Here is a 27,652-nt window from a genome sequence, read left to right as displayed (position 1 = left end):
GCTCTTGCCTGGACTGCTTAACTAGACATGCAGGACCCACAGAAAGATGACTGCTGAACTTGCTTAAATGTGAGATAGTCCTTCAGAGTTCCTGTTTCATAAAAGACTCTACTAAACATTCTGCAAGATACAAAAGAAAGTGACTAGCAAACTGCCAATATAGGTGAAACTGTCTTTGAAATTTCCTGCTTCATGAAAATGTTGGATACTATGGGCCTGTAGGTTGAAGATGGATGCCCCAATGGTACAGAAGAATTTTGGTTGACTGTCCAGGTAATGAGATGTCTCTGTCAATTCTAGAGTTTTGAAGTTACTTGCAATGTACTTCCTGCTTACTTAGATAATATCATATCCTTCTGGAGTCTTTGATGGAGCTGAAGAATTTATAGTTATAGTTTTTTGTTATGATAAATATAAAGTAGATATAAATATTGTAACTGTAATTCTTGCTTGATAACTGTTTTGTTATATGTAATTTTACTATGTTAAAGTTAAAGCCTTCCTTCTTGTTTAAACAGAAAATGGGAAATGGTGTAGGAGGTCCTACTGTGTATGTGTTGCCTTTATTGGTTAATGAATAAAGAAACTCCTTTGGACCTTAGCTAAGCAGAAAACTTAGGAGGAGCAAAAGGAGAGAGAACATGAGCAAGAAAGTCAGGACCACGAGGGGTGCACCCACCCACTATGATGGTGGGGCTGATGTAATGGGAACTCACCAAGGCCAGCTGGACTGGGACTGATGGAGCATGTGATCAAATCGGACTCTCTGAACATGGATGACAAGGAGGGCTGACTGAAAAGCCAAGGACAATGGCACTTGGTTTTGATTCTACTGCATGTACTGTCTTTGTGAGAACATAGTCTGTTTGGGTGCTCACCTTCCTAGAACTGAATTGGGGGTGAAGGACCTTGGACTTCCCACAGGGTAGAAAATCCTGACTGCTCTTTGGACTGGAGAGGGAGGGGAAGAGGGAGAGGAGAGAGGGGGAGGGAAATGAGAGGAAGGGAGGAGGTGAAAATTTTTAATAATAATAATAAAAAAACTGAAAAAAAACTAAGTTGAATGCTGAGAGAAAGAAGCGCAGAGTCAGAGCAAATCCATGGAGCCACCAGAGACAGATGCTCGAAACTTTACCTGGGAAGCCACAGCCACATGGTGATATACAGATTAATAGAAATGGGTTTAATTAATATGTAAGAGTTAGCCAATAAAAAGCTAGAGTTAATGTGACAAGCAGTGATTTAATTAATACAGTTTTGTGTGAATATTTTTGGTCTAAGTTAGCTGGGTAGCCAAGAAGAACTAGTGACCTCTTCCAACATTCCTTACTACCACTTAAATGCCCTTTAATTTTAGGTGTCTTTCCTCATATTCTTTCCCTTGGAACTCTTCCTCCCCTCTCAACTTGATATTCCCATTCCAATCTTCTTTTTCTCATCAATTCATAACTCTCTATTCAATTTTGTCTTCTTAGGAAAATCTATCTCTTCAACCTAGTTCTTTCTCTATACCTAACCTCTATGGTTCTATAGATTGTTGCTTTGTTAACATGGGTTTAACAACTAATATTTATATATAAGTGAATACATACCGTATTTGTCTTTCTGGGTCTATATTACCTCACTTGGGAAGATTTTATTCTAATTTCATTATTTTCTTATAAATTTTATGGTTTCATTTTTGTTAGAAGATGAGTAATATTCCATTGTGTTCATGTACAATATTTTCTTTATCCATTCCTCTGTTGAGGAGCATGTAAGTTGTTTTCAATGACCTTACCACCTGAGGTAATGATTAAGACAGAGGAAAAGCATGCATTCACCTAGTGCAGTGTTTTTCAACTTGTGGTTCCTGGCACTTTGGAGGTCAAAAGACCCTTTAACAAGGTTCACATACCAATTATTTATATCATAATTCATAACAGTAGCAAAATTACAGTTATATAATAACAGCAAAAGTAATTTTATAGTTGGGGGTCACCACAACATGAGGAACTTTACAAAGGGTCACAGCATTAGGAAGGTTGAGAACCACTGATCTAGAAGTAGAGTTCTCTCTTTCCTATGAGACAGTACAATCTGAAGAAATAATTGTAAAATTATTTACGACTTGGAGTAAAGCTACAGAATAGATATCTGTCAATTACACCCTGAAAAATCTAGTGATGCAGTTCTAATGCTGTTAAGTAGAAGAAATCAATTTCTGGACTAGTTTTCTAGACCATACCCTCATGTAAAGCCTTGAGATTGCCGTGCTTATTTAGGAGGTAATAAGAAACTCGAATTCCCTTTTGGCAATTCCAGTGTTCAGAACTGGGAACATTTCTGGAACTGCTGATATTGCCTTTAGTGCCCTGAGCTATCTGTATCATTTCTATCTTATATCCTCAACATTCAACCCTTCTGAGGAGGCAACCACAACTGTCACTTAGGGATTTGGGACAATTGCTGAATCTGGGGTAGTTGATGTGGTACATGGGTTACCAATTTGTGGCCCTTATTGAAGGACCAAAAATACATCAGCTGTTCCATTTGTGTAACAACCATGTGTAAGAGGGAAAGGATATTACTACCCTGTATGCAGATGCAGAGGTGAGATAGACATCATAGTAACAATCATTAGAAGAGAAACTGTAGGCATGGAAGACACATAACTTATTTTTGATGTTTAAATCAAAGTCTATAGGAATTCTTTGATCTCATAAGATCATCTGTTTAATGGATTCTTCTATATCTTTTCTTTGAACTTTATGTTTGGACTTGAGAATTGTAAAATCAGTACATTCCTTGTAAAACATGGATAGTTATTGAAGAAGTTACATCTCAATTTGTGTGACTCTTTGGACAACTTCTGCAAGAAAGCCTAGGAAAAGTTTCAACATGCAAGGAGAGGTCATTTTCTCATCTCATTGCAGAAATAAAAGACATGAAAGAAAGTATTATGTGGAATCAGAGAGTATCCAGTTGGGTTAACATACAACACCATGTAAATTCCCTCCTGTGGTTTTTAGACTCATTAATAAAATACATAAAGGACAGAATAAAATTGAAGCTCAAAGTCAAATAACTATAGCTCAAAATAGTATAATCATACTGGTAAAGGCAAGGTATAAATCTTGCAGCTGCCTAGAGGAGGGAAGTGTGGAAGAGAAGGGAATAAAATAAAATACAAAGTTTGAGGTAAGATTACCTCAGTTAAAGGGCAGAAGGCACTGACAGTGAGGAGAGGACCTTTAGAGGATAAGGAAGCCCACAGAAATAGGGTGGTAAAAGCACATGTAAGCTTGGGTCAGCATCCCAAAGAAAATAGCAAAAGAGGACAAAAAGTTGTCCCATCCTTCTGAATCACAACTAAAGAAAACATTGTTCAATCATGTTCCTTGTTCCTCTGTCCATTGATTGGAAGTAACCTAGATATCTGTCAACAGATGAATGGGAAAAGATGTGGAAAACTGATACAGCTGTTAAAGGATGAAATTATGAAATTTTTAGGTAAAAGGATGGAACTAGAAAATAATCAACATGAGGAAACAGAAAGACAAACATTGCTTATTTGGTTGTTGAGCCTTCATTAAGAAGGCTACAATCTGTGGAACCAGAGGTTAGCTACAAAGTAGTGGACCAGGGAGGAGGAATGAATTTCCCTAGTAAGGGACTTAGAGTAGGTAGATTTGGATGGTTGAAAGTGCAGGAGGAAACAGTCTGGGTTCTGTTTATATCCTTTGGTTGAAGAGAAATATGGGAGATTAATGTACTTTGACACTCATTTCAATATGGAAGTTTATTATTCACTTTTGTTGACAGCAAATAAAACACAGATCTTACATGAGATTTGAAAATTCAAATAAAATTTTATTTAATGAGAACACATAATCCAAATAATGAATTATGGAAGCAGAAAACAAGACAAAAAACAGGAGGTCAACTTGACCACTTTTGGCACAGGCCACATTTGGTGTCACTTTGGGCTCTTTCAAAATTTATGTAGACACAACAGCAAATGTTTTCTATCTTTGCTGAATTTTCAAGGTGGTGTAAGATAAAAATTTACTTTCAAATTTTAGAACAGGGTGTCTTGACTATGGCTTAATTTGAAGAAATGCAAATTTTGCCACTTATTAGGAAAGAAACTGCAGCTATAGTTGCAAGAACCATGGCACTACCAATCTTCTGAGTGTCTGGGTCAGAAGGCATATTAAAAGACGGTGGAAAGGCAACCCCCCATTTACATATGATGGATATGTAATTGAGCAAAACAGCAAAAAAAATAAAGATGCTAGCAATGATCTTCAGAATTCCTGAAAGTCTGAATAGTTTGCCTGAGACATTCCTCCACAATCTTCCCATGCACAGACTACCAAGAGTAATAATGGTGGTGATTTTCCCAAAAAGCACGAAAGAGATAGCCACCAGCAGCAGGTGCTGGTTTATTTGCATATACAATGGAATGAAGGAGTCACGGTAGTTGTATTGGTGACATATTTTCATGTTGCTGGAGTTGTTGCCATTGAAGAAAACACAGGCTTTCCATATGCCCACAAAAGCCATTGTAGGCTTGAAAATTATAGGGTCTTCATAGTACCACACTCGCCACTGAGGAAGCCTCATAGAGATGCAGCAAAGTAGACAGGCCATTGAGGTCAAAGCAAAACCTCCCATTTGGCGATTGTATGTTTTCTTCAACATGATGGTGACTGTGAATACTTGAGAACTGCAAAGATATACAGGACAATATGAAGACAGTTACTCAGGACAAGGACAGTATACTCAGATTTAAAGTACTAAGGGAAAAGTGTTATGTTTGAGAGAGTGGGCCTTGCATGGAGATCTGCTGACTTGGATGTGGCATGAGAAAAGCCTGAGAAGGCCCCTGTGTCAATCTGTTCAGGCAGGTAGATAATCTAATCAACACACCCTCTACACTGTATAATTCTACATTTGCCACAAACTTGTGGAAATCCCACTGCTTCTCCTATCCAAGGACTAGTATGAGAGGCATGAGACCCTACATCTGATCAGTTGCATAATATCTTCAAGTGACACCCATGATTAGCAAGTGTTAAAAGTTTTTCCTAGTGATGTGTCAAACATTGCCTCATCATTCAATGTTCTTGGATCATTGGATTAGCTCAAAGCTTTGCCTGTTATGAACATCACCATATGAATAAGCATGGAATATGAAATTTTGAGTGCATACATTGTGTTGTCATTTCTCTTGAGTTGATACTAAGGCATTCAACATTGAGGAGAAAGAGGGTGAAGTTTATACAGTTTTCAGTGTGAAATTTATAAAACTATTTCATACCAGTTGCATGAATTTTACATACCTAGTAGCAAATCCATAAGTTTTCAGTTTCTTTATAACATGCTTCTCACTGACTGAATACAATACACCAGCACACCAAAGCTGAAAGAGAGTAAGTGAATGGAAGCTCATAAGGCAATAGAAAATTAACTTACTCTGGAATATGTAATATGAAACATATTATACATTATCTTAAAGCAACCCTTTTCATTCTATTATTTAAAATATGTCAATTTCTAAGAAAATTTGTGAACACAGATCATCCTAACCCCTAGGCAACTTTAAAATACAAAGAAACTGTAAGTACATTTATAGCTTTATGTTTAATTGTAATTGTCTACTTGAAACAATATAAGAATGATCAGAGAAGTCAGTCTCACAGAGTCTGGATTTGGTTGTTTTTTACGCATGTCGGTGAGGGATTATTTTGATAATGTTAATTATAGAAGGAAGACCTGCCCAGTGTGGGTAGCACCATTACCTAGGAAGGGTAATGTGAGCTGAATGTACATATAGAAATGCATATAAATACTAAAAGGAATGTATTCCTTCATTTCCCCCTCTTCTGAAGGACGGCTATCTTGTGCCTAGCTGCTTCAGGATCTTGCCACCCTGACCTCTTCTGATTAATGGGTCTTGACCTAGAAATGTGAGCCAAATAACCCTTTTCTCCAATAAGTTTATTTTACAATATTTAATGCCAGAAAGAGGAAAAACTTAAGACACACAGTGTAATTGCATTGATTCATTCATGCTTGCATTTATTTCCGTCTTCAAATATGCCAGGTAGACATTAAATATGATAAACTTGAGTCCTTGGAATCAGATTGGTCTACCTTTATTTTAAGCTAAAAGTCTGTCTCATTATTTTGTCATTGATTTTTTTTGTTTGATTTTTTTGTTTATAGTAGACAGGCTCTTACAATGTAAACCAAACTTTTTCTAACTTTATATGTAGTCCACATTGGTTTCAGACATGAAACAAGCCTTCCTCAGACTCTGAGTGCTAAAGTTATGTGCTTGATCACTATTCATAACTTGTGTAAGAATTTTTTAATGATGATAACACTTACAATGTGTGTGTGTGTGTGTGTGTGTGTGTGTGTGTATTAGAGGTAGATTCCCAAGACTATTGCAAGCTAATGAAATGTTCCACCATGAATTTATACTCCTATAACTGGAAGAACATTTTTCGCAGGCTACATTTTCAGGAAGTCTGTATATGAGTTCCTTCATTGTGCTCCCTGAAGTCAACACTCTACTACATAAGGAGAACTTAATAACTAGAAACAAGTAGTAAAGGCATCTTATCTTTTATTGAACAGGAAACTGTACTTAGAAACTACAGGAATTTGCTGTTTATTAATCCTTTGTTAATACCATAGATTGCACTTGTAGCATGGTTTCTAGGCATTCCTTATTAATGATGGTCTCTTTAGGAGTGAGTGTGGGTATATATGTAAATACATTATCTAACTTATCAAAAGATAATGAGACAGAACCATATGTGGGCAGAAGTTCTTAAAGAACATTTCCCCTAAGAATCAAATGGAGGACACAAAGTGTTAGATATGAGGAGAGTGGATGCCACATTGTGCCTGAGACCTGCTCTGAAATTAAGGCTCAAATTATCTGTCTAGTCTTGGGTGCAGGCAAATGGCGTTTGTAGTTGAAGGTGAATGGAGAGAATGAGGCTAGAGAAGTCATTCAAATCAATCTTTGGAAAACATTTGGGGAGTGTCTAGGAGTCTTTCTTATTAATACTTTGGACAGTGACATAAGGCAAGGGGTTTTTGAAGCTGGAAGCCAGAATTTGTAATTATAACCAGAGCTTTTCTGTAAAGGGTCTTATTAACAACCAACATTCTTATTGACCTGATAATCCTAAAAGCATTTTTCTGTGTTGCTGAATATTAAATCTGGGGCATCATGGATACTAGAAAAACACTCTGCCACTGAACTATTTTTATTAGACATGATTTTGAAAGGTGAACAAGCATGAGTTATTTCCAAGAGTAGTTCATGGATACATTTTTTTTGCTTAGGTGTTTTTTTTCTGATCTTAGAAATGGCCTTATTGAATGGGCCTAAATGCCCTCAAGATCTTTCTGGAGTCTAGAATGTACTTCAAGTTGTGATCCTCTAAATTCTTCCTGTACCTGGATACTAGGATATACTTATGTGACTACAACTTAGAAGAAAATGAATACTAATTCTTGAATTACTTCATAAGCTGTCTGTGCTCTCCAGGGTTTGGTGAGGTAAAGGAATACAGATGATTTTTTTTTTAGCAAAAATGCTCCAATCAGAGATTTGACTAAAAATTGTTTTAAAAACCTGCTGAATTTCCCTGGGTTCATCCTTCTCCTCATAACCCTAACTTATTCAAAAGGTTCTTGTACATGGTTACCCTCAGAGAGTTCAGAATGGAGTTATAGAATTTCCTAAAATAGAAGGTGGGACAGCCCTGTGCATATGAAGGAGATGAGAAGAACCAGAAGTGCTCAGAACACAATGATAAAGGAAATGATGAGTTCTATGCAAGAGATTTGGAGTTCAAAAACATGGCTTTCACAAGTAACATACTAGTAGAACAGACTAACAGCTCTAGGGGGCAGAGAGGAACAAGTAAAGATCGAAGTAAAAAATCCAAGTATGGTTTCTATTAAGCACATTAACTCTTACATACAATATTGGTTTTTGGGTTTCGTTGCTGATGTTGTTGTTTTAACAGCATGTTGCTGTGGAAACACCATAACTTAGATCTCCTCTACTGATTATCATCTAGCTATGATCATTATATCTCAGAGGAAAACTAAATGAGAGTATGCCATTTCATTTATTTTACATTTTAAGATATTTCCATCTATAGACTGATGTGGGATGCCCCTCTGCATGCTATGAATATGTTTTATTGCCATTGGTTAGTAAAGAAGCTTCTTTCAGCCAGTGGCTTAACGGAATATAGCCAGGCTAGAAAAGATATATATAGAGAGAGTAGGATGAGTTAGGGAGACACCATGTAGCCATCAAAGAAGACAGATGCCCAGGAATCTTACCAGGTAAACCACGAACTTCGTGGTAAAATACAAAATAATACAAATGGGTTAATTTAAGATGTAAGAGCTAGCTAGAAATATGCTTAAGCTATTGGTCAAAGAATATTGTAATTAATATAGTTTTGTGTAATTATTTCAGATCTGGGCAGTCAGAAAATGAACAAGCAGCCTCTGTCTACAATAGACTTGTGGTGTAGGAGGTACTTCTGTATTTGTGTTGCTTTCATTGGTTAAATATAGAAATTGCCTTGGCCTTTTGATAGGACAGTACTTAGGTGGGAAGACAGACAGTTCAAGGATTTAATATATGAAATTTTTGTAGGAACAAGGCACAACACTACTAAACACAATACTGAGTGTTAGTATCCAGGCGTACCTTGGTCCTACTCCTTGGAAACCTGGAACAGTACATCATGTCTGGTGCCCTGTGTCACATCTCTGTGCATAGCAGACAGTACCCTGTCCCTTTAAGAGACAAGCTGTAGCACAAATAATTAATAAAAGAAACTCAGAGATAGAAATTGGGCTTCAGCCTGGAAACCAGAAAAACAAAGCAGCCAACACACTAGAGAACTCTTACCTCTAGCGAGGCTGGCTGACCTTAAACTAAGCAACCTAGATCTCTCCTCCCATTTTATATTCCCTCTAGTACTGGGATTAAAGGTGTGAGCCAACACCACCTGGATATATTTCTGCATTGGTCTTGTGTAGTCCAGGGTGGCCTTAAACTCACAGAGAACTATTTGTCTCTGTCACCCAAGTCCTTGGATTAAAGGTATATGTCACAATTGCCTGACCTCTAGTGGGTTTTGGCAAGGTTTATTTATCAAAATACAAATAATATACCACTTTATTTACCCTCTTTTGTTTAAAATAAAAATAGTTATAAATAATTTAGAAAAACTACATTCAATAAGTAAAATGACTATATACAATATATACAGGCAACGAATGCATCAACAATGCCCAGTTCATTTTCATTGGACATTTAGAGAAAATAGTCCATATCCAGCCTATATTGGTGAGTCCAAATTTTTGTACCTAATTTACTCTCTACTACAATTTACATTACCATCCAACACTACTTTTTGATATCTCTCAATCTTATATACTTTTCATTTCTTTAGTGAATTTCTTTTTTGAGTCTCGTGAACAAGGGAAACTATAGTTATAATTTTCTAGTCTTCAACTACCTCAGAGACCTGAAAAGGAAATAATATTAACTGGGTAAGCAGGAAGTGCAAGCAAGCTACTTTCAAAAAAATGTGAGTAATGACAGAAATATCTGGCTGTCTAGACAGTCACCCAAAGTTCCTCTGCAAAGTTGGGGTATTTTTTTCCTACAGACCTAACATATATGATAGACTTTTTCTGAGAATCAGGATTTCCTTAAGGGTTTGCTCTCCTTGTCTCAACTATCTTTGGCGTCTCTTTCTTTTGTGTCTAAATGCTTCAATTAGGACAGCATACTATCAACAGTAGAGGCAAGGGCCTCTCTTTTTTCCCAGTGACTTACTTTCACAACAAAGAAAATAAACTCCAGGGGCTGGAGAGATGGCTCAATGGTTAAGAGCATTGCCTGCTCCTCCAAAGGTCCTGAATTCAATTCACCATGTGGTGAAAACAACCACATGGTGGCTCACAACCATCTGTAATAAAGTCTGGTGCCCTCCTCAGACATACGCATAGACAGAATACTGTATACTTAATAAATAAATTTTAAAAAGTAAACTACATATGTAGTTTTTTTCAATGCCCTTCTCTGAAGTAGACTGGTGTTGCCAGGAGTAGATATGTTTCATTGTCAAACAAAAGAAGAACCTAGGTCATTAAAACATCTTAAATGACATATTCTGTAGATTTCTGAAGTGTTTGAAGATGACCTATCTAAAATATATCTTTGTTATACCTTTAAAACATACCCAATGTGACTACAAATTTGATTATAATAGGTGATTAACTATTAACCTGCATTTTCTTATTATCTCGGTTGGTAATAAGAATTTTTGAGGGCTATAAATTTGAATTACATTGTTAAATAATTTATATTGGTACAATACCTTGAACAACAGCAGAAATGTATGTATAGTATGTTTTAACAAAACCATTCTCAATATATAATATTTGTATATAATATACAAAAGTTAAATCCAATATAAAACATTTAAAACTAGTAGCTACTTTTAAAAGTAGATTCAGTAGTCTGCTTTTTTACCTTATCATAGCTATATCCTCTATTTTTCTTGAGAGCAGATTCAATAATCTACTCTTTTATACTATCATATCAATATCCCACCTTTTTAAAAAAAAACAAGAAGCTTTAATCTAATTTTCTTTGCTTAGCTTTTTTCCTGACCATTATCCACAATAACTTGCCACTAGCCCCTCTAAACAAGGACAGTTATTTACAATCCATTGAAGGACCAAAAACCCTACCTCTTGGGAATGTGGACATCATATTCTTAAATTTACTTCCTGCTGTCTAGGGTTGATGGTATCTTTAGGGGATCCTGAAAAGAAAAATTGGGGCATTTGTTGTCCAGTGTATGCCTAATGTGAAAGTACAGAGCTTGTCTAAAGTCCTTGCTAGAGTAGTCTGTTAGGCTGGATCATCTCAGCTATTCACCTCAAAATTATTCTGACAAGTTTGTAGTGCAAAGTTGACCTTAGGCGATACTTTTCAGCTTAGTGGTATTATCATAATCTTGTAGGAGTCATCATTGTGGGGCCCCATCAACCTCATGGAGACATCTAACATCATTGTTAGGTGTGCTCATGATTCACTGTAGAAAAGTGAAAGGGGTTCAAACTTGAAATCATTTACAGGAAGGTAAAACTTTTTCTAGAATTAGTTAGTATTCTGTATGACCATTAATATCATGACAAAAGTTTAAAATACATTAAAATATATATTATATATTAATATATTAATACATATTAATATTATAAATATTTTACCTTAAGAAAAGCTATCAAAGTATCAATATAAAATCCAAAGGATTATGAAACTAGTAGCAATAAAATAGTTCTTAAATTTCTGTTTTTCTTTTGTCCCATTGCATATCTCTTCTGACATAAGACAGATAATTTGAGTTTCATTTTAATAAGCATGCTTGAGTTTAGAGAAGGAGAGAGCCACACTCCAATTCCAGAGCCATCTTAAATCTTTAATTAGATGGGGACTACAAAAAGATCATTTGTATTATATGTCTGTAGGGACAACAGAAACAAAGATTTGGGAAGATTTATGGAAGTTTTTCTTTTTTGGAAATGTGATATACCAATAGACCAATTTATTCTTATTCTTGAGGCATTTTTATGGATGATTTGTTCTTTTTCTTCGGATTCCCTAGCTGGATATCTTTATTCTCCTGAAAAGACAGGAATAAAAACTTTCACCAAAAACCCTAATTGTGGGGGAGATTCTCATTTGGCAAGTTATATGTAATAAAAAATAAAAAGCATTTGTTAGTTTTATTTGCTAGTTCAGATGACTTATCATCTCTTCTAATTAAGAGGCATGTCTTTTTAAAGCAAATCTTTATCAATTTCTGTGGAAAGAAAAGCAAAATCCTTTCCCAAACATAACACATGTCCTGGTTTCCATTATGAGGTGAGTACATCTTTAAAGTATATTGACTGATTTAATTCCATAGATTTTTCTACAATCCAATGTCTCTCCACAGCTATTGTTCCTTTCTCATTAGTATTTAGAAAATTAAAAGTTAATAAAGCATTACGTAACCTGTTTATGGGGGTATTTATCATTCCTGTCTGTTTATGTAACATATCCTTTATAGTTTAATTTGCTCTTTCTGTAACTGCCTGGCCTGTAACATTGTGTGGTAGACATGTAATATGTTTTATACCATAATAAGCAAAAAGAAATTTCATTTTCTTAGTGAAATATGCCAAAGCATTATATCTTTATTTGTATAGGTGTACCCATGATGGACATAACTTCTAGCAAATGTGTGATTACCGAATCAGCCTTTTTCAAACTCAATCATTGCCCCTTGAAAACCAGAATAGCTATTAATGGTGTGGTATACATATTTTAGTTTTCCAAATTCTACAAAATTGAACATATCCATCTGCCAGATTTGATTTCTTTGAGTATCTTTTTGGTTACTTCTTGCAGGTAATGCTGTTTGCTTGTATAAAGAACAAGTAAAATGTTTCCTTAAAATCTCCTTTGCTTGTGGCCATGTAATAGTAAAGTACATTTTTAAACCACTGCTATTGATATAATGATTTTTACAAAATTCTGAGGCCTTCAAGCACATTTACAATCAAACAATTTCTGCATTACCTGATGCTAGATGACCTGGCAGACCCTTATGGGATTGGATGTGTGTTATGTATATGGGATGATGCTTATTCTTGATTATATCTTGTACATGAATATATAATAAAGCCAATTCTGTATCATCTGTTATTAATTCAGCAGTTTCAGTATGCAAAACACCTCTCTCTGCATATTGTGAATCAGTAACTACGTTGAGAGGTCCTTCAAAATCCCTTAGTACCATGAGAATAGCTTATAATTCTGACTTTTCGACAGAATCATAAGGGCCTTGTTTCACTTACTTAAATTTTCTTATTTGTAACATGCCTTTCCTGATTTACTTGCATCACTATATAATGTAGGGCCTCTGGTTTTTGGTGTGTACCATACAATGCAAGGAAAGATCTAATTACCTCTCTTTGTAAGTTGAACAATTCTCTTGTTTTTAGGATAGCTGTTGATAATCTCTCCCAAAAAATTACTGCAAGCTCTTTGCCATGGTTCACTCTCTTTCCATAATTTGTTAATTTCAACATTAGTAAAAGGTACTATAATTTCTGCTGGCTCAATGCCTGCTAATTGAAGAAGTCTTAAATTTTTTATAATTGACCCAGAGACCCTTTCTACATAAGTCTTTAATTTTTAACTCAGTGTATGTAGTAAAAAGATCTATTCTAAGAAAATATCTTCCCTCTGCATTAAAAGTCCTGTAGGGGATTATTTGGAAGGTAATATGACCAGAATGCAGTTAAGATTCAGATCCACAAGATTCACATGTATCTTCTTCAATTGATCTTCAATCAAAATCAATTCTCTCTCACCTGTTTATAATTCTCTGAGAATATTTAAATCTTTGTTATCATGTAAGGTTTTTTAATGAATTATTTCATTATGTTTTATCCCAATAGTGGGCCTTAGTGAGGAGATGACTCCTAGCAATATTTAGATGTAAGCATCTGTAAACAATCTCTCCAAATTTGCACCTTTTGGGGTCTAATTTTCTGTAACCTAATTTTATAGCCTAACTAATTAATAGAATCTCCTCTTTGTGTGTTTTCAGGAGCAATTTGTAATTCCCAACAAGGCAAAATTTTCTTTACTTCTTCAAAAATTCTAAAGTATCTACATTTGAATCAGATAACAAAATGTCATCCATGTGATGGTAAACTATAGATTCAGGAAATTGCTTATGTATCATTTAAATGGCTGACTTAGAAAACATTAGTACAAGGTGGGGTTATTTAACATTCCCTGTGGGAGAATCTTCCATTAATATCTCTTAGCACTCTGAGAATTATTATAAGTAGGCACTGTGATGGCAAATTTTTCTCTGTCTTATTCTTGTAAAGTTATAGTGAAGAAAAAAACTTTAATATCAATAACTATAAGAGGCCATCCTCCAGGCAATAGATAAGGCAAAGAGATGTTAGACTTTAGGGAGACTATTGGTTGAATCATCTTATTAACAGCTCTGAAATCTGTTACCATTCTCCATTTTCCAGATTTGTTTTTAAGAACAAATACAGAATTCCAAGGACTAGTTGATTCTTCAATATGGTGAGCATCTAGTTGCTCCTATATCAGCTATTCTAAAGTCTGTGATTTCTCTGTTGTTAAAGGCCATTACTTAACCCATACAGGATTGTCTGTCAACCATTTTAAAGGTAAGCCTGTTGGTGTCTTTGAAATATCAGCAGCCTTTGTGTCCTCTTCTTGTACAACCTGAATGTTCAGTGACTTCTCTTTATAAAAACCAGTATTGTTCCCAGAACATATGTTAATTTATGTTTTGGTTCTATGATTTGGGAAATGTTAATCTGAGTATTCCATTGCTGTAACAAATCACATCCCAACAAATTCATTTCCATGTTAGCTACATATGGTTTTAATGTTCCTCCTTGTCCTTCTGGATTTATACATTTGTCACATCTCCTGCTCTACTTTATCTGAGATAAAGTTCTGATCCCTAAGAACTGAACATTTATGTCATGGAGAGGTTAATTTGGATGCCAAGATTCTGGTGAAATTATTATTTTATCCTCACCTGTGTCTACCAGACTTTCAACAACAATGTCATTTATTTGAATTTTTAATTTTGATCTTTGTTCATTTATAGAAGTTTGTCAAAATATTCAGTTTATGGCTTCTCCTTAATTTCTTTGTTCTCTCTTCTATAGTCGTTCTATTATCCAAAGCAGTATGGTTTCTTACAATAGGCAACAGGTACTTTAGTTGTTCTGGGAAGAGGTTTCCTATATAATGGCAAGAAACAATTGAACTAGATTTAGCATACGGGTCAAATTTGGATTAGGGGCCTGTGAGAAGTCCTTCAAAGAGTTTTCCAATGGCAAAGGATTACCTTGAATTTTTGTCATTGCCCTACATTCATCAATTCAGTACCTGCCTTTGTAACACCTTCTGCATAAGTCCAGAAGGGAGGGACATTCTGAAAGGATTATTTTAAGAAAAAAAAGATTGTTTATAGGAACACCCTGTATACAATTCATTTTACAGTGACCTTGTTTACCACAGTTATAACATTTGGCACTTTGATTTTCTTTCAAACCTCTGGATATTACCTCTCTTATCCATGTATCATCGTGTCAATGGGTTTCTGTGTTAATTGGTTTTTGGAACCATTCCTCCAAAGGTGCTGACCTTGTCTTTAATGGCCTAATTATCCTTTTGTGTAGAGAACTGGCATTCTCAAAAGCCAGATATTAAATTATTGCTTGTCCAGCATCTGAATTTCTTATCATTTTATTTACTGCTGAAGTCAATCTTTGTAAAAATTTCATAAAGGCTTCCTTTGGCCCCTGTATTAAATGTCTCAATTTTCTTTCCTAATTTTCCAATTTTGTTCCAAGCATTCAAAGCTGATACATGGCATAAATCCTGTTTGTGAATATCATATAAAACCTACCTTTCTATCGTAGCATAGTCTCTTTCTCCAAGAATTTGATCTTGGGTGATTTCTCTACCTCTAGCTTTAGTTCATTGTTCAATAATCTTAGCCTCTTCTCTGAACCAGGTACTCCATTGTAATTGTATACTGATCTCTAAAACTACATTAACCAAATCTTTCTAGCCATTAGGGGTAATTCTATTATAAAGTGACCATGAGTATAACATTTGTTTCACAAAAGGTGAATGCTTGCAATATGAGACGGTTGTTTCTTTGAATCTCTAAATCTAATAATGGCACAGGGATACAGTTAGCTATAACATAACATCTGTCATTTTGAAATTCTTGTAAGGTTGCTGGGAATATTATGGTTGGTTGTCTGTAAACCTTAGGCTCTTCCTCTCCATTATTATAATGCAAGGCTGAAATTGGCTCTTCATTAAATTCTTCTTGTCTGAGTTTGAATTTCTCTGTGATCTGTTATATTAGATGATTCTAAGGCCTATATCTTAGCACTCAGATTAATCAACTTTTTAAGTGATACAACAAAAGTGAAGATGCTGATAATGTTTATAATTGACATTACATAAATCCGATCTAAATCAGATATCTTCTCAATCATTCCATTTTTAACCTATCTAGCATATCATTAAACAGAGACTAAAATCACTTTTTTTATAATGGTTTTTCCCATTTTTATTGTATGAAAAATCTCTCTCTTTTAACCAATTCCTCCCTTTAATAATTCCCAATTATCTTACCAAATCTGCCAACAATGTTGAGGTAGATGTGAGGCTGATTTCTGCTATGCAGAACAGTAAAAGCCTGACTGGATTTAATGGCAGTCACCTAGTTTGGCAGCAGCCTGAGAAGAGAATTCAGGGAGTGTCTGCAACCCATGATGGAGAGAGAGAGAGAGAGAGAGAGAGAGAGAGAGAGAGAGAGAGAGAGAGAGAGAGAACCTTGCTGGATAGGGCTGGAGCCCCATGCACAACCCTGGGCTTTGTTGGTGGCTAAAAAGCTTCAGGCAAATGAATTTTTCATGAATTTCTACCTCAAATATTTGACACCAAATACAGTATAAATAATAAAAAACACTGAGACAGAAATTGGGGTTCAACCTAAAAACCAGAAAAGGAAAGCAGCCAAGCCACTAGAGAAGTCTTACCTCTACCAAGGCTGGGCGACTGTAAACTAAGCAGAATAAGCCTCTCTCTCTCCTCCCAGCTTCTATTTCCTCTAGTGCTGGGTTTAAAGGTGTGATATCCATCACCAACTGGATATGTTTCTGCATTGATCTTGTGCAGTCCAGGGTAGCCTTTAACTCACAGAGATACAGGTGACTCTGTCTCCCAAATCCTGAGTTTAAAGGTGTGTGTAACCATTGCCTGATGTCTAGTGGCTTTAGCTTTGCCTCTAGTATTCAGGAAGAATTTATTTATCAAAATACAAATGATATACCACTACAACAAACCCTGCCTACTCCCACTCTCTACCTCATTGCTTGTCTGAAGGGACAGGGAAGACTTTTCCTGTCTTGTCTCTTTTTTTCTTTTTTCTCTTCCCCTCTCTCCCTTCCCTTTTCCCACTCCCTTTCCTTCCCCCACTATGGTTAGATCTGTCACTTTATACTGTATAAGTGATTTAACTCTGCTTCAATATATTCTACAAAGTAATAAAAATGTAAGGTTATAAATGTCACTTTAGATGAACAAACTCTAACAATCTCAAACATAAATCAAACATGTTAAGTAAAAACCAATTATAGTCAATCTGGAGGACTCAGGGTAAAACTCTATTCCACAACCTCTCAGCTTGGATCCTGCTCTTCAGGAAAATCCTTCACTAATGTCATTATAGTCATAACTCATATATATCCCATAGACAGGCCTCAAATGCTGAGAGGTCTAGGGAGTATAGCATTTAAACATTTAATTTAAAAAGGGTTTTGTAATAGAGAGACAGGTTGACTCCTTGCACCACCCTCATTTCCTCCAAAGAAGATGAATGGGAACAGAACTTCCATCAATAACTTGCTTTCTAAATGAAAGTACTAGCCACTGAGCAAAAACCTGCCCTTCACCTTAACTGCTGTTAAGAACCTCTTCAGATGTGGATGATGGGACACTGAAATCAACTGCCTCACATAGCCCAGGGCAAAGTAGGCTGTCCTTCCTACAAACTCCTAATCCACAGAATCTTCTGAAGCCTGACAGACTACATGCTGCCAGCCATAAAATGGAAGTTGTTCTGAAGCCTATGACTTTAATGACCATGGAGGGCCCTGGGGTGGCTGTCTGGGCTGTCAATCAAGTAAGTCTCTGACATTTTTCTTCAATAACTCAGGTGAAATTTATCCTTCTCAAGCTCCGTATTACAGTTTGCTTTGTCAGCTGCCTTCTCAGTTCTCTGTGTAAAATTAAGGTCAGAGGCTTCACTCTCTAAGAGCCAAGGCTAAATCTAGAAAAAAGTTTACCTCATTACCAGACTTTAAAAAAGAGATAGTCTAATAAAACAGATTTCTCCTGAGTGTTAAGGTAATGTCATAATGATGGGGAAAATACAGGTGCTTTAAGGTTTATTTATGTAAAGACATGAAAGCTTAAGACATGAGGATCTAAGAATGCTTAAGGGTACAAGGTGTACAAATGCAAGTTATTAGATTTCTCTCTCATTATGCTATTTTTCATAGTCTTAATAATAATCAATAAAATTCTCATAAGTTATTAATCTAGCTCTCTTAAGATCAAGATTTTAAATTTCCTTTGGTGATTTCTTAACTGTAGACCTTAAAGACACTTTTCATTGTAAAAAAATAAAAATACATATCACGGTCACTGCTGGCTTAAATATATTTCTGTTAATACAGTGTAAATTTCAGTACAGATTATAAATAACAAAATGCTAATGTCTCTAAAACTTATGTTTTTACAAACTCAAAGAATTCACGTAAAATTCAGGAAGCCAACTTGAAGGCTTCACCTTGAACAGGTCAAATGCATCACTGCCTCAATTACCAGGCCCTAAGACCTTAAGCCTCTCCACCTTTTCATGGTCCTATCACCTTCATACCCAATCATCAGGACCTAAAAAAATACTTTTTCCTAAACTTAACCTTATTGTCTGCTCTGCCAACACCTCACCAGGTACAAGAGATATCAGACAGTTTCACAGAGCCTGGACAGTAGTAAAACAACAAGATACCCCAGAACATGGCCAGCATCCCAGTTTTTTCAGATCCCCCCCCAGATTTCAACATCCACAAATCAGCAGGATGCAGTCTAGAGAACTCAACATCCTCATTCTCTTAGCCTATCATGCCTAGCTCCTCACCCATTTATTAAAAAAAATCTAAGAGAGGAATGACAGTATACAGACAACCTTGGCCCTGCTCCTTGGGAACCTGGCATGGTGAATAATGCCCTGCACCCTGCATCACACCTGTGTGCATGGCAGACCATACCCCATCCCTTTAAGAGACAAGTCCCACCTATTCCTGTTCTCTTTCCCACTGATGTTCTGAAGGCCCAGGCAGGACTTTTCTTGTCTCTTCTCTTTTTCTTTCTTTGCCTTTCTTTCTCTTCTCTTTCCCTCTCTCCCTTCCTTTTCCCATTCCCTTCCCTTCCCCCAATAAAACTTCCCACTTAAGATCTGTCTGGCAATGTGGGGTCACCTGCCAGGGATCTGCTCACTCCATATCATAACACACAGGAGATTAAGTGTACTGATTATAGATTATTCCTAATTATATTCCTGAGAAGGACAAAAATTCTCAGGTGATAACATGGATGATACTTGAGAAGTGTGCTAACTAAAATAAGACAATCTGAAGCACAATTAATAAAAACACAGAGACAGCAATTGGGGCTCAACCTGAAGGTCAGAAAAGCAAAACAGTCAGCCACTTGCGCTTACTTAGACTTCAGTCGGAAATGGTGATGCTGCCTCCAGAAATCTCAGAATGAGACTATGTCTGAGAGCTGTCTCCTCCTTTTTATAATCCTCTCTAGTTCTGGGATTAAGGGCATGCACCACTACCTGGTTTCTATAGTAAACTAGTGTGGCTACTGGGATTAAAGGTGTGTGCCACTAATGCCTAGTCTGTAAGACTGTCCAGTGTGGCTATTTTATTTTTCTGATCCTCAGGCAAGATTTATTTATTAAAATACAAATGAAGTGCCACTACACCTACCCATATATGGTGATCTGAATAAAAAAATGGTCACCATACTCCCATATGCTTAATTGCTTGGTCCCAAGTTAGTGGAACTGCTTGGGATACATGAGGAGGTATGGCCTTGTTGAAGGAAGTATGGAATTTTTGAAGCAGGTGTGTTACATGGGGTAGAATTTCAGGTTTCAAAAGTCCATGACAAGTCCAGTTTCACACACACTCTCCCTCTGCCTGAAGTGTTTGAATCAGATATGAGTTCTCAGCTGCTGCTCCAGTACAATACCTATCTGCTTCTTGTCATGATAATCATTGAGTAACCATCTAAAATTGAAACTAAGCTACCACTTAAAGAGTTCTTTTCTTCTATAAGACCTGCCTTGGTCATAGTCTTCTATGTTCTATGTTCTAATGCTCTTCACAGTGTTAGAACAGTGACTAAATCAGGAGTTGGGGTATTTCTATGAAATGCCTTACCCTGCTGGTAGAGAAATTTGGAAGATGTCTGGACTTTGGATTAGAAAAGTGGATGAATGTATTAAGCAGGTCTTAATGAGACATTTTATTAGGAGCTTGGGAGATAGTAGTGCTTAGAGCATTGTGGAGTATACAGGATCAGGTCAAAAGGTTTCAGAAGTTGATGAGCCATTATTATTTATTACAGCCTATTGCAATTAATATTCACAGTATCAACCCACCAGAAATAATTTCTGATGGAGAAAAACCATTTTATGCCTAGACAGAAAGAAGGCAAGTCACCATCAGGCAGGCTGTGCCAACACCCCCATATCGATTATACCTTGTAATCTACAAGTCTCATTCTTTCCCCAAATACACCCATCTCCCACAACCTCAGCAGTTCTCAGAGGCACAGATTGCAACTGCACAGAGTAAACAAAGAGATGAGTGACCAACTCCCCAACTGGACAGCCCAGTCCCTAGGCCCTAAGTCCCTGGGATTAACCTCAGGTCCTCCCCTACCTGCACCAGCTTCACTAGCCAGGCAGCAGGCAACTCACATGCAGGCAGACTATTCAAACACCTCCATATCAATTGTACCCTGAAATCTAAAAGTTGCATTCTTTTCTCATGACCTCAGCAGCTCTCTGAGGCACATTTACTGCACAGAGTGGACCAAAAGGTGAGTGACCAGCTCCCAACCAGAGAGCCCACTCTCTAGTTCTTGGGGAAAAACATCCAGGCACCTCCGCCACCTGCCTCAGCTTCACTAGCCAGCCAGCAGGCAAGCAAACTGCAGGCAGGTGACTCCAACACTCCCATATCAATTGGACCCTATAATCTACAGGTCCCACTTTGCCCCTAAACCCACTCCTCCACCTCACCCTCAAGGGCTTTATGAGGCACAAACTGCAACTACACAGAGTGGACCAAGAGGTGAGTGACCAGCTCCCCAAGTGGAAAGCCCAGTCTATAGTCCTAGGACCCAGGACAAAACCCCAGGCCACTCTCCCACATGCCTTAGCTTCACAAGCTGGTAAACAGGCAAGCTTACTGCTCCAAACCGCTCCCCCACACAAATCAGTCCCTGTACTCTGATTGACCCATTCCACTCTCAAACACACTCATCCCTGGGACCTCAGCATCTCCCTGAGACAGAATGACTAGACAGAAAGGACCAAGAGTGGTCCCCTAAAATACTGACAGCAACTGCAATGATCAGTCTAAGAGAGGACCCCTGAGACATAGACACCAACTTCAAGGATTGAAACATAAGGTAAAGACACTGCCACACCAATTGGAGGAAAAGATGGGCAGGCACCAATGCAAGAATGCATTCAGCAACCTAAAAAGAAAATGACAACACAAGAATCCTGTGGTAATACAACAGGAAGACCTGAACATAGTAATCCAGAAGAAGCAGAAGAAAATGACCTTAAATATAACTTTATAAAGATGATAGAGACCCTTAAGGAGAAAATGAAAAATTCCTTTAAAGAAATGGAGGAAAAGACAAACATATAATTGAAATAAATCAATAAATCTCTTAAAGAAAGCCAAGAAAACCAAGAAAAAACAATCAAACAGGTGAAGCAAACAGATCAAGACTTGAAAACTGAAGAGGAAGCAATAAAGAAAACACAAACTGAGGGAATTTTAGAAATGCAAAATCTGTTTAAACAAACAGAAACTATAGACTCAAGCGTAACCAACAGAATACAAGAGACGAAAGAAAGAATCTCAGGCATTGAAGATATGATAGAAGAAAGGGATTCATAGGTCAAAGAAATGTTAAATCCAACAAATTATTAACACAAACATCCCAGGAAAACTGGGAGACCATGAGAAAATCAAATCTAAGAATAATAGAGATAGAAGAAGAACTCCAGATCAAAGGCACAAAAAATATATTCAATAAAATCGTAGAAAAAAATAAACTTTTCCAACCTAAAGATGGACAGGCCTATGAAAGTACAAGAACTTTATAGAACACTAAGTAGACTGAACCAAAAAAAGTTCCTCACCATATAACAATATAAACATGTAAAATAAAGAAAGAATATTAAGAGCTGCAAAGGAAAAGGCCAAGTAACAAATAAAGACAAATCTATCAGAATTACAATGGATTTCTCAACGGAAACCATGAAAGTTAGGTTTCCTGGACAGATTGCTGCAGACACTAAGCTCAGTCTGTTATCCAAGGGAAAGCTTTCAATCATTATATCCTGAGAAAGAAGATATTCCCTCAAAAAACCAGCTTTAAACAATACCTATCCACAAACCCAGCCCTACAAAAACCACTAGAAAGAAAACTCAAACCCAAAGTAATTAACTGACCCACAAAACACAGACAACAGATAACCTCACACTAGCAAACCCTAAACAAGGGAAACACACAAACAGTGCCACAAAAAATATCAAAAATTAACAGTCACTGGCCATTGACATCTCTTAATATCAATGGACTCAATTCACCTATAAAACGACACAAGCTAACAGAAAGGATATGAAAAGAGGATCCATTTTTATGCTGCATACAAGAAACACACCTCAACCTCAAAGACAAACATTACCTCAGAGTAAAGGGTTGGGAAATATTTTCCAATCAAATGGACCTAAGAAGCAATCAGGTGTAGTTATCCTAATAGCTAAGAAAACAGACTTCAAATTAAATTAATCAAAAAAGATGGAGAAGAACACTTCATACTCATCACAGAAAATTTTGTCAAGATGAAGTCTCATTCTGAACATGTATGCCCCAAATAGAAGGGCACCCACATATATAAAAGATACATTACTAAACCTTAAATCACACATCAAATCCCACACACTAACAGTAGGAGACTTCTATACCTCACTCTCACCAAAGGACAGGTCTGCCAGACAAAAACTTAACAGAGAAATAAAACAACTAACAGATGTCATGACTCAAATGGGCTTAACAGACATATTTAGAACATTTCACCCAAACACAAAAGAATATACCTTCTCAGAACCTCATGGAACCTTCTCGAAAACTGAACATATATTCAGTAACAAAGCAAACCTCAACTGATACAAAAAAGAATGGAATAACCTTCTGTATCTTATCCATGACTTAAAGTTAAAATTCAATAACACTAATTGCATAAAGCCTACAAACTCATGGAAATTGAACAGTGCTCAATTGAATCACCCTTGGATTAAGAAGGAATAAAAAAATTAAAGTCTTCCTAAAATTCAATGAAAATTAAGGCACAACATACACAAACATATGAGACAAGAAGAAAGCAGAGCTAAGAGGAAAGTTCATAGCACTAAGTACTGACATAAAGAAAGTAGAGAAATCTTACACTAGTGATTTACCAGCAAACCTGAAAGTTCTAGAACAAAAAGAAGCTGATTCACTCAGGAGTAGAGAACAGAAAATAATCAAATTGAGAGCAGAAATTAAAAGAATAGAAACAAAAAAGTTCAAAGAATCAATGAAACAAAGAGTTTGTTCTTTGAGAAAATCAATAAGCTAGACAAATCCTTATCCAAACTAATTATAATGCAGAGAGAAAACATCCAAATTAACAATTCAGAAAGGAAAAGAGGGACATAACAACAGATACTAAGGAAATTTGGAGACTCATTAGGTCATACTACAAAACCTGTACTTCACAAAATTGGAAATGGACAATTTTCTGGATAGGTACGACATACCAAAACCAGATGAACAATTTAAATAGACTTAGAACCTGTAAGGAATAGAACCAGTCAGTAATAGTCTCCCAGCCAAAAGTAGTCCAGGACCCAATGAAGAATTCAATGCAGAATTCTACTAGAACTCTAAAGACGTGCTAATACCTATTCTCGAATTGTTCCACAAAATAGAAGCAAAAGGGACATTGCCAAACTATTTTTATGAGGCTACAGTTACCCTGATACTGAAACCACACAAAAACTCAAGTAAGAAAGAGAATTATAGACCATTCATCTTTATGAATATTGATGCAAAAATACACAATAAAATACTGGCAAACAGAATCCAAGAACATATAAAAAATCGTCCATCAAGATCAAGTTGTCTTCATCCCAGAAGTTCATGAATGATTCAACATATGAAGATTTCTCAATGTAGTCTACAATATACATAAACTGAAAAAAACAAGATCATCTCATTAGATGCTGAAAAAGCATTTGACAAAATCCAACACTTCTTCATGATAAAGGTTTTCGAGAGATCAGGGATACAGGGAATGTATCTAAACATAATAAAGGCAGTATACAGCAAGCTGACAGACAGCATCAAATTAAATGGACAGAAGTTCAAAGAAATTCCACTAAAATCAAGAACAAGACAAGGTTGTTCACGCTCTCCATATCTATTCAACATAGTACTCAAAGTTCTATCTAGACCAATAAGACAACAAAAGGACATTACGGGGATACAAATGGGAAGGAGAGAGGTCAAACTTTTGCTATGATAGTATATATAAGTGGCCCCCAAAATTCTATGAGGAAACTCCTAGAACTGATAACACCTTCAGTAATGTGGCCAGATACAAGATCAACTCTAAATATCAGTAGTCCTCCTATATACAAATGATAAAGGGGCTGAGAAAGAAAGTAGAGAAACATCACCATTTACAATAGACACAAATAACATGAAATATCTTGGGGGTAACACTAAACAAAAAAGTGAAATACCTGTATGTCTGAGTAATAATAACCCAAGACAGATATTGGGATTCAAGCTGAAGATTAGAAAACCAAAACAGCTAAGCCACTAGAAACGACTTACCTCTACCAAGGCTGGGCAACTGTAGACAGAGAGCTAAACCTTTGTCTCCTCCCATTTTATGTTCCACTTTAGTGTTGGGATTAATGGGGTGACTCCCTAGTACTGGGATTGAAGATGTGAGCCACCACCACCTGGATCTGTTTCTGCGTCAATCTCGTTTTGGCCAGGGAGCCTTGAACTCACAAAGATCGATCTGCCTCTGTCTCCCAAATCCTGGGATTAAAGGTGTGTGATATCACTGCATGGCTTCTATAGGTTTATTTTTACATTTTGATCTTCAGGTAAGCTTTATTTATTAAAAATAGATAAAAATATTATTATATGCAACAAGAACTTTTAAGTCTTTGAAGAAAGAATGTGAAGAAGATATCAGAAAATCAAAAGATCTCACATGCTCTTAGTTAGGTAAGATCAACATAATAAAATGGCATTTCTACCAAAATTAATCACCATATTCAATACAATCCCCATCAAAATCCCAGCACAATTCTTCACAGACCTTGAAAGAACAATATTAAACTTTCATTTGGGAAAACAAAAAATACAGGAGAGCCAAAACAATCCTGTACAATAAAAGAACTTCTGGAAGCATCACTATCCCTGACATTAAGCTCTACTATAGATATACAGTAATGAAAACAGCTTGATATTGACAGAAAATCCAATAAGTGGACAACAGAATTGAACTGAAGACTGCGATATTGATCCACACACCTAAGAGCATGTAATTTTTGACAAAGAAGATAAAATTATACAATGCTAAAAGAAAGCATCTTCAACAGGTGGTGTTAGCATAAATGGATGTCACCGTGTAGAAGAATGCAAATAGATCCATATCTATCCCCATGCACAAAACTCAGGTCCAAATGGATTAAAGCCCTTAACACGAATCTCAGCTATGGATTCATTTTTTCCTGCCATGATATTACAGACTAACCTGTAGGTACACAGGTTCCCCATTTTTCCCGAGGCGCTTTGCAGGGCTATTCTGCTTCCTGGTTCCACTGCATCAGCTTGAGGGTGTAGCATAGAACTGCCCTCTCCTGTTATGTTAATTTCACCTATGGCCCAAGGGTGTAGCTTAGAGAGAACTCTCCCTTTACTGTTATGGTAATTCCACCTGCAAGCAAGGTTCTCGCTGCAGGCAAGGTTCCCAGGACAGCTTTTCTCTGAGCCTGAGCACGCCCACCTGGCTTCCTCTTTTCTCTGTTCAGCTGCTCTCCGACCTTGGGTGCGGCCCCCTGACTTTTCTCTTTCCTTGTTCCTGATGGGGGGCTGGTGTCTTTCTGCCCCACAGTATATATACCCGACTTATGCTTAATAAAGTTGCCATTTACTCTTGTAGATGAGCCAGGTTTCTTTTGTGTGTGTGTCTCTTTTTTCAACCCTCAGGACAATCGTCCCTTCTCGTGGGCCCGAGTTCAGGAAGCGCGCAGCCTGGGTCGGGCGTGGGTATCCATTGGAAAGTGCTGACTCTTACACTAACCCTCTAAAATTGTAAACAACTCTCCAATTAAATGTTAGATTCATAAGAGTTCTCTTGACCATAATGTCTCCATAGAAATAGAATGTTAAATAAAATAGGAGTTATCTCAAATACCATGTGATTACACTAAGGAAGGCCCTGGCAGCTCAACCCTACAGAGTAAAAAGCCATAGTGATAGTTGCTAGTGCCCAGAGCAGTGAGAAATAAGAGGTGACAGTTGATAAGTACAGAGCTAGTTAGAGAAAATGGAAAGTCACGACGGTTTCACAACACAGCAGTGAATGATCTTTCTGCGTGGAACTATATACCGAATTTTGATATGAATGAGTTTTTAGTCATATTATACAGACCAAACAATGAAAATGAATAGAAGCTTTACTAACCAGAGATGCTGCTGTCAAGTGAACGAATGGTAGGTGAGTGACAGGAAAGCCAGTTATGTAGGTCAGGAGAGCTGACAAGGAACTGGCTCCTCTCACTTGTCCTTTGAGGCTCTTTGTTGGCTTCACAGAGAGCTCTGAGCTCTTGAGCTATTATTGGCTGCTTCTAGTTCTGAGAATTCTATTGTGTCATCAAATTCCAAGTCTCAGTTGATCTCACCTACTTGTTTTTTGTCATTAATGTTTGAGTCTTGACACTGTTGATAGGGCCGGGGGAGACTGTGGTATTGTCTGTACTTTCTTTTGTGTTGTCCTTTGTTTTCAACATTTGCACTATTTGGTATTTACTAATGGAATTTTCTGTTTATGGTCATTATACACCTGACTGATTCAACCCTGACATCAGTTGCTTTCTGCTTTCTCCTTCTTTGAAGAGTAGCTTCTATCCTCTGTCATTGGAGGTGGTAATGTTTTTAAAATTTCATTTCCATGTAGAAAAGAATTTTATATTAGAAGTGAGTGATTTGCTTTAGTGCCTGCACTATGGAATGGTACGTGATCTGGGAACTATCTGGAGACTTAAAAATATACACACAGAGATAGACAGAGAGACAGTGACATGGGTCATCCTTGATACAAGAATGCCAAAAATGACAATTTTATTGTGTTCAGGGGCAGCTTATATAGTCCAAGCCATGCCCCAGCTCTCGGGATCTTTCATTTGCAACCACCAAAAATCACTCCCATGCCACCTGGGTCTCGTGCTCAGAGCAGCTGCAAACACAGGAAAACAAGTTGTTTGGCTCAGAGCATCTGTAAGCAAGTTGTTT

At 36.8% G+C, this 27,652-nt stretch overlaps 1 pseudogene across 1 annotated transcript; it reads right to left on the bottom strand.

Annotated features, from left to right (window-relative positions):
• Positions 1 to 3,900: 3,900 nt before the first annotated feature.
• LOC125407709 (claudin-34 pseudogene) lies at positions 3,901 to 26,935 on the bottom strand (annotated as a pseudogene). The gene is made up of 3 exons (XR_015000387.2): positions 26,826 to 26,935; positions 5,328 to 5,407; positions 3,901 to 4,711 (listed from the first exon to the last, which is right to left on the bottom strand). The product of XR_015000387.2 is annotated as a claudin-34 pseudogene (transcript).
• Between the last annotated feature and the right edge of the window lie 717 nt (positions 26,936 to 27,652).

This window comes from Myodes glareolus, chromosome X (assembly GCF_982192425.1).
Source record: "Myodes glareolus chromosome X, mMyoGla1.1, whole genome shotgun sequence".
Lineage (NCBI taxonomy): Eukaryota > Metazoa > Chordata > Mammalia > Rodentia > Cricetidae > Myodes > Myodes glareolus.
Note: the sequence above shows the minus strand (reverse complement) of the source record. Positions and strands in the feature narration are given on the sequence as shown.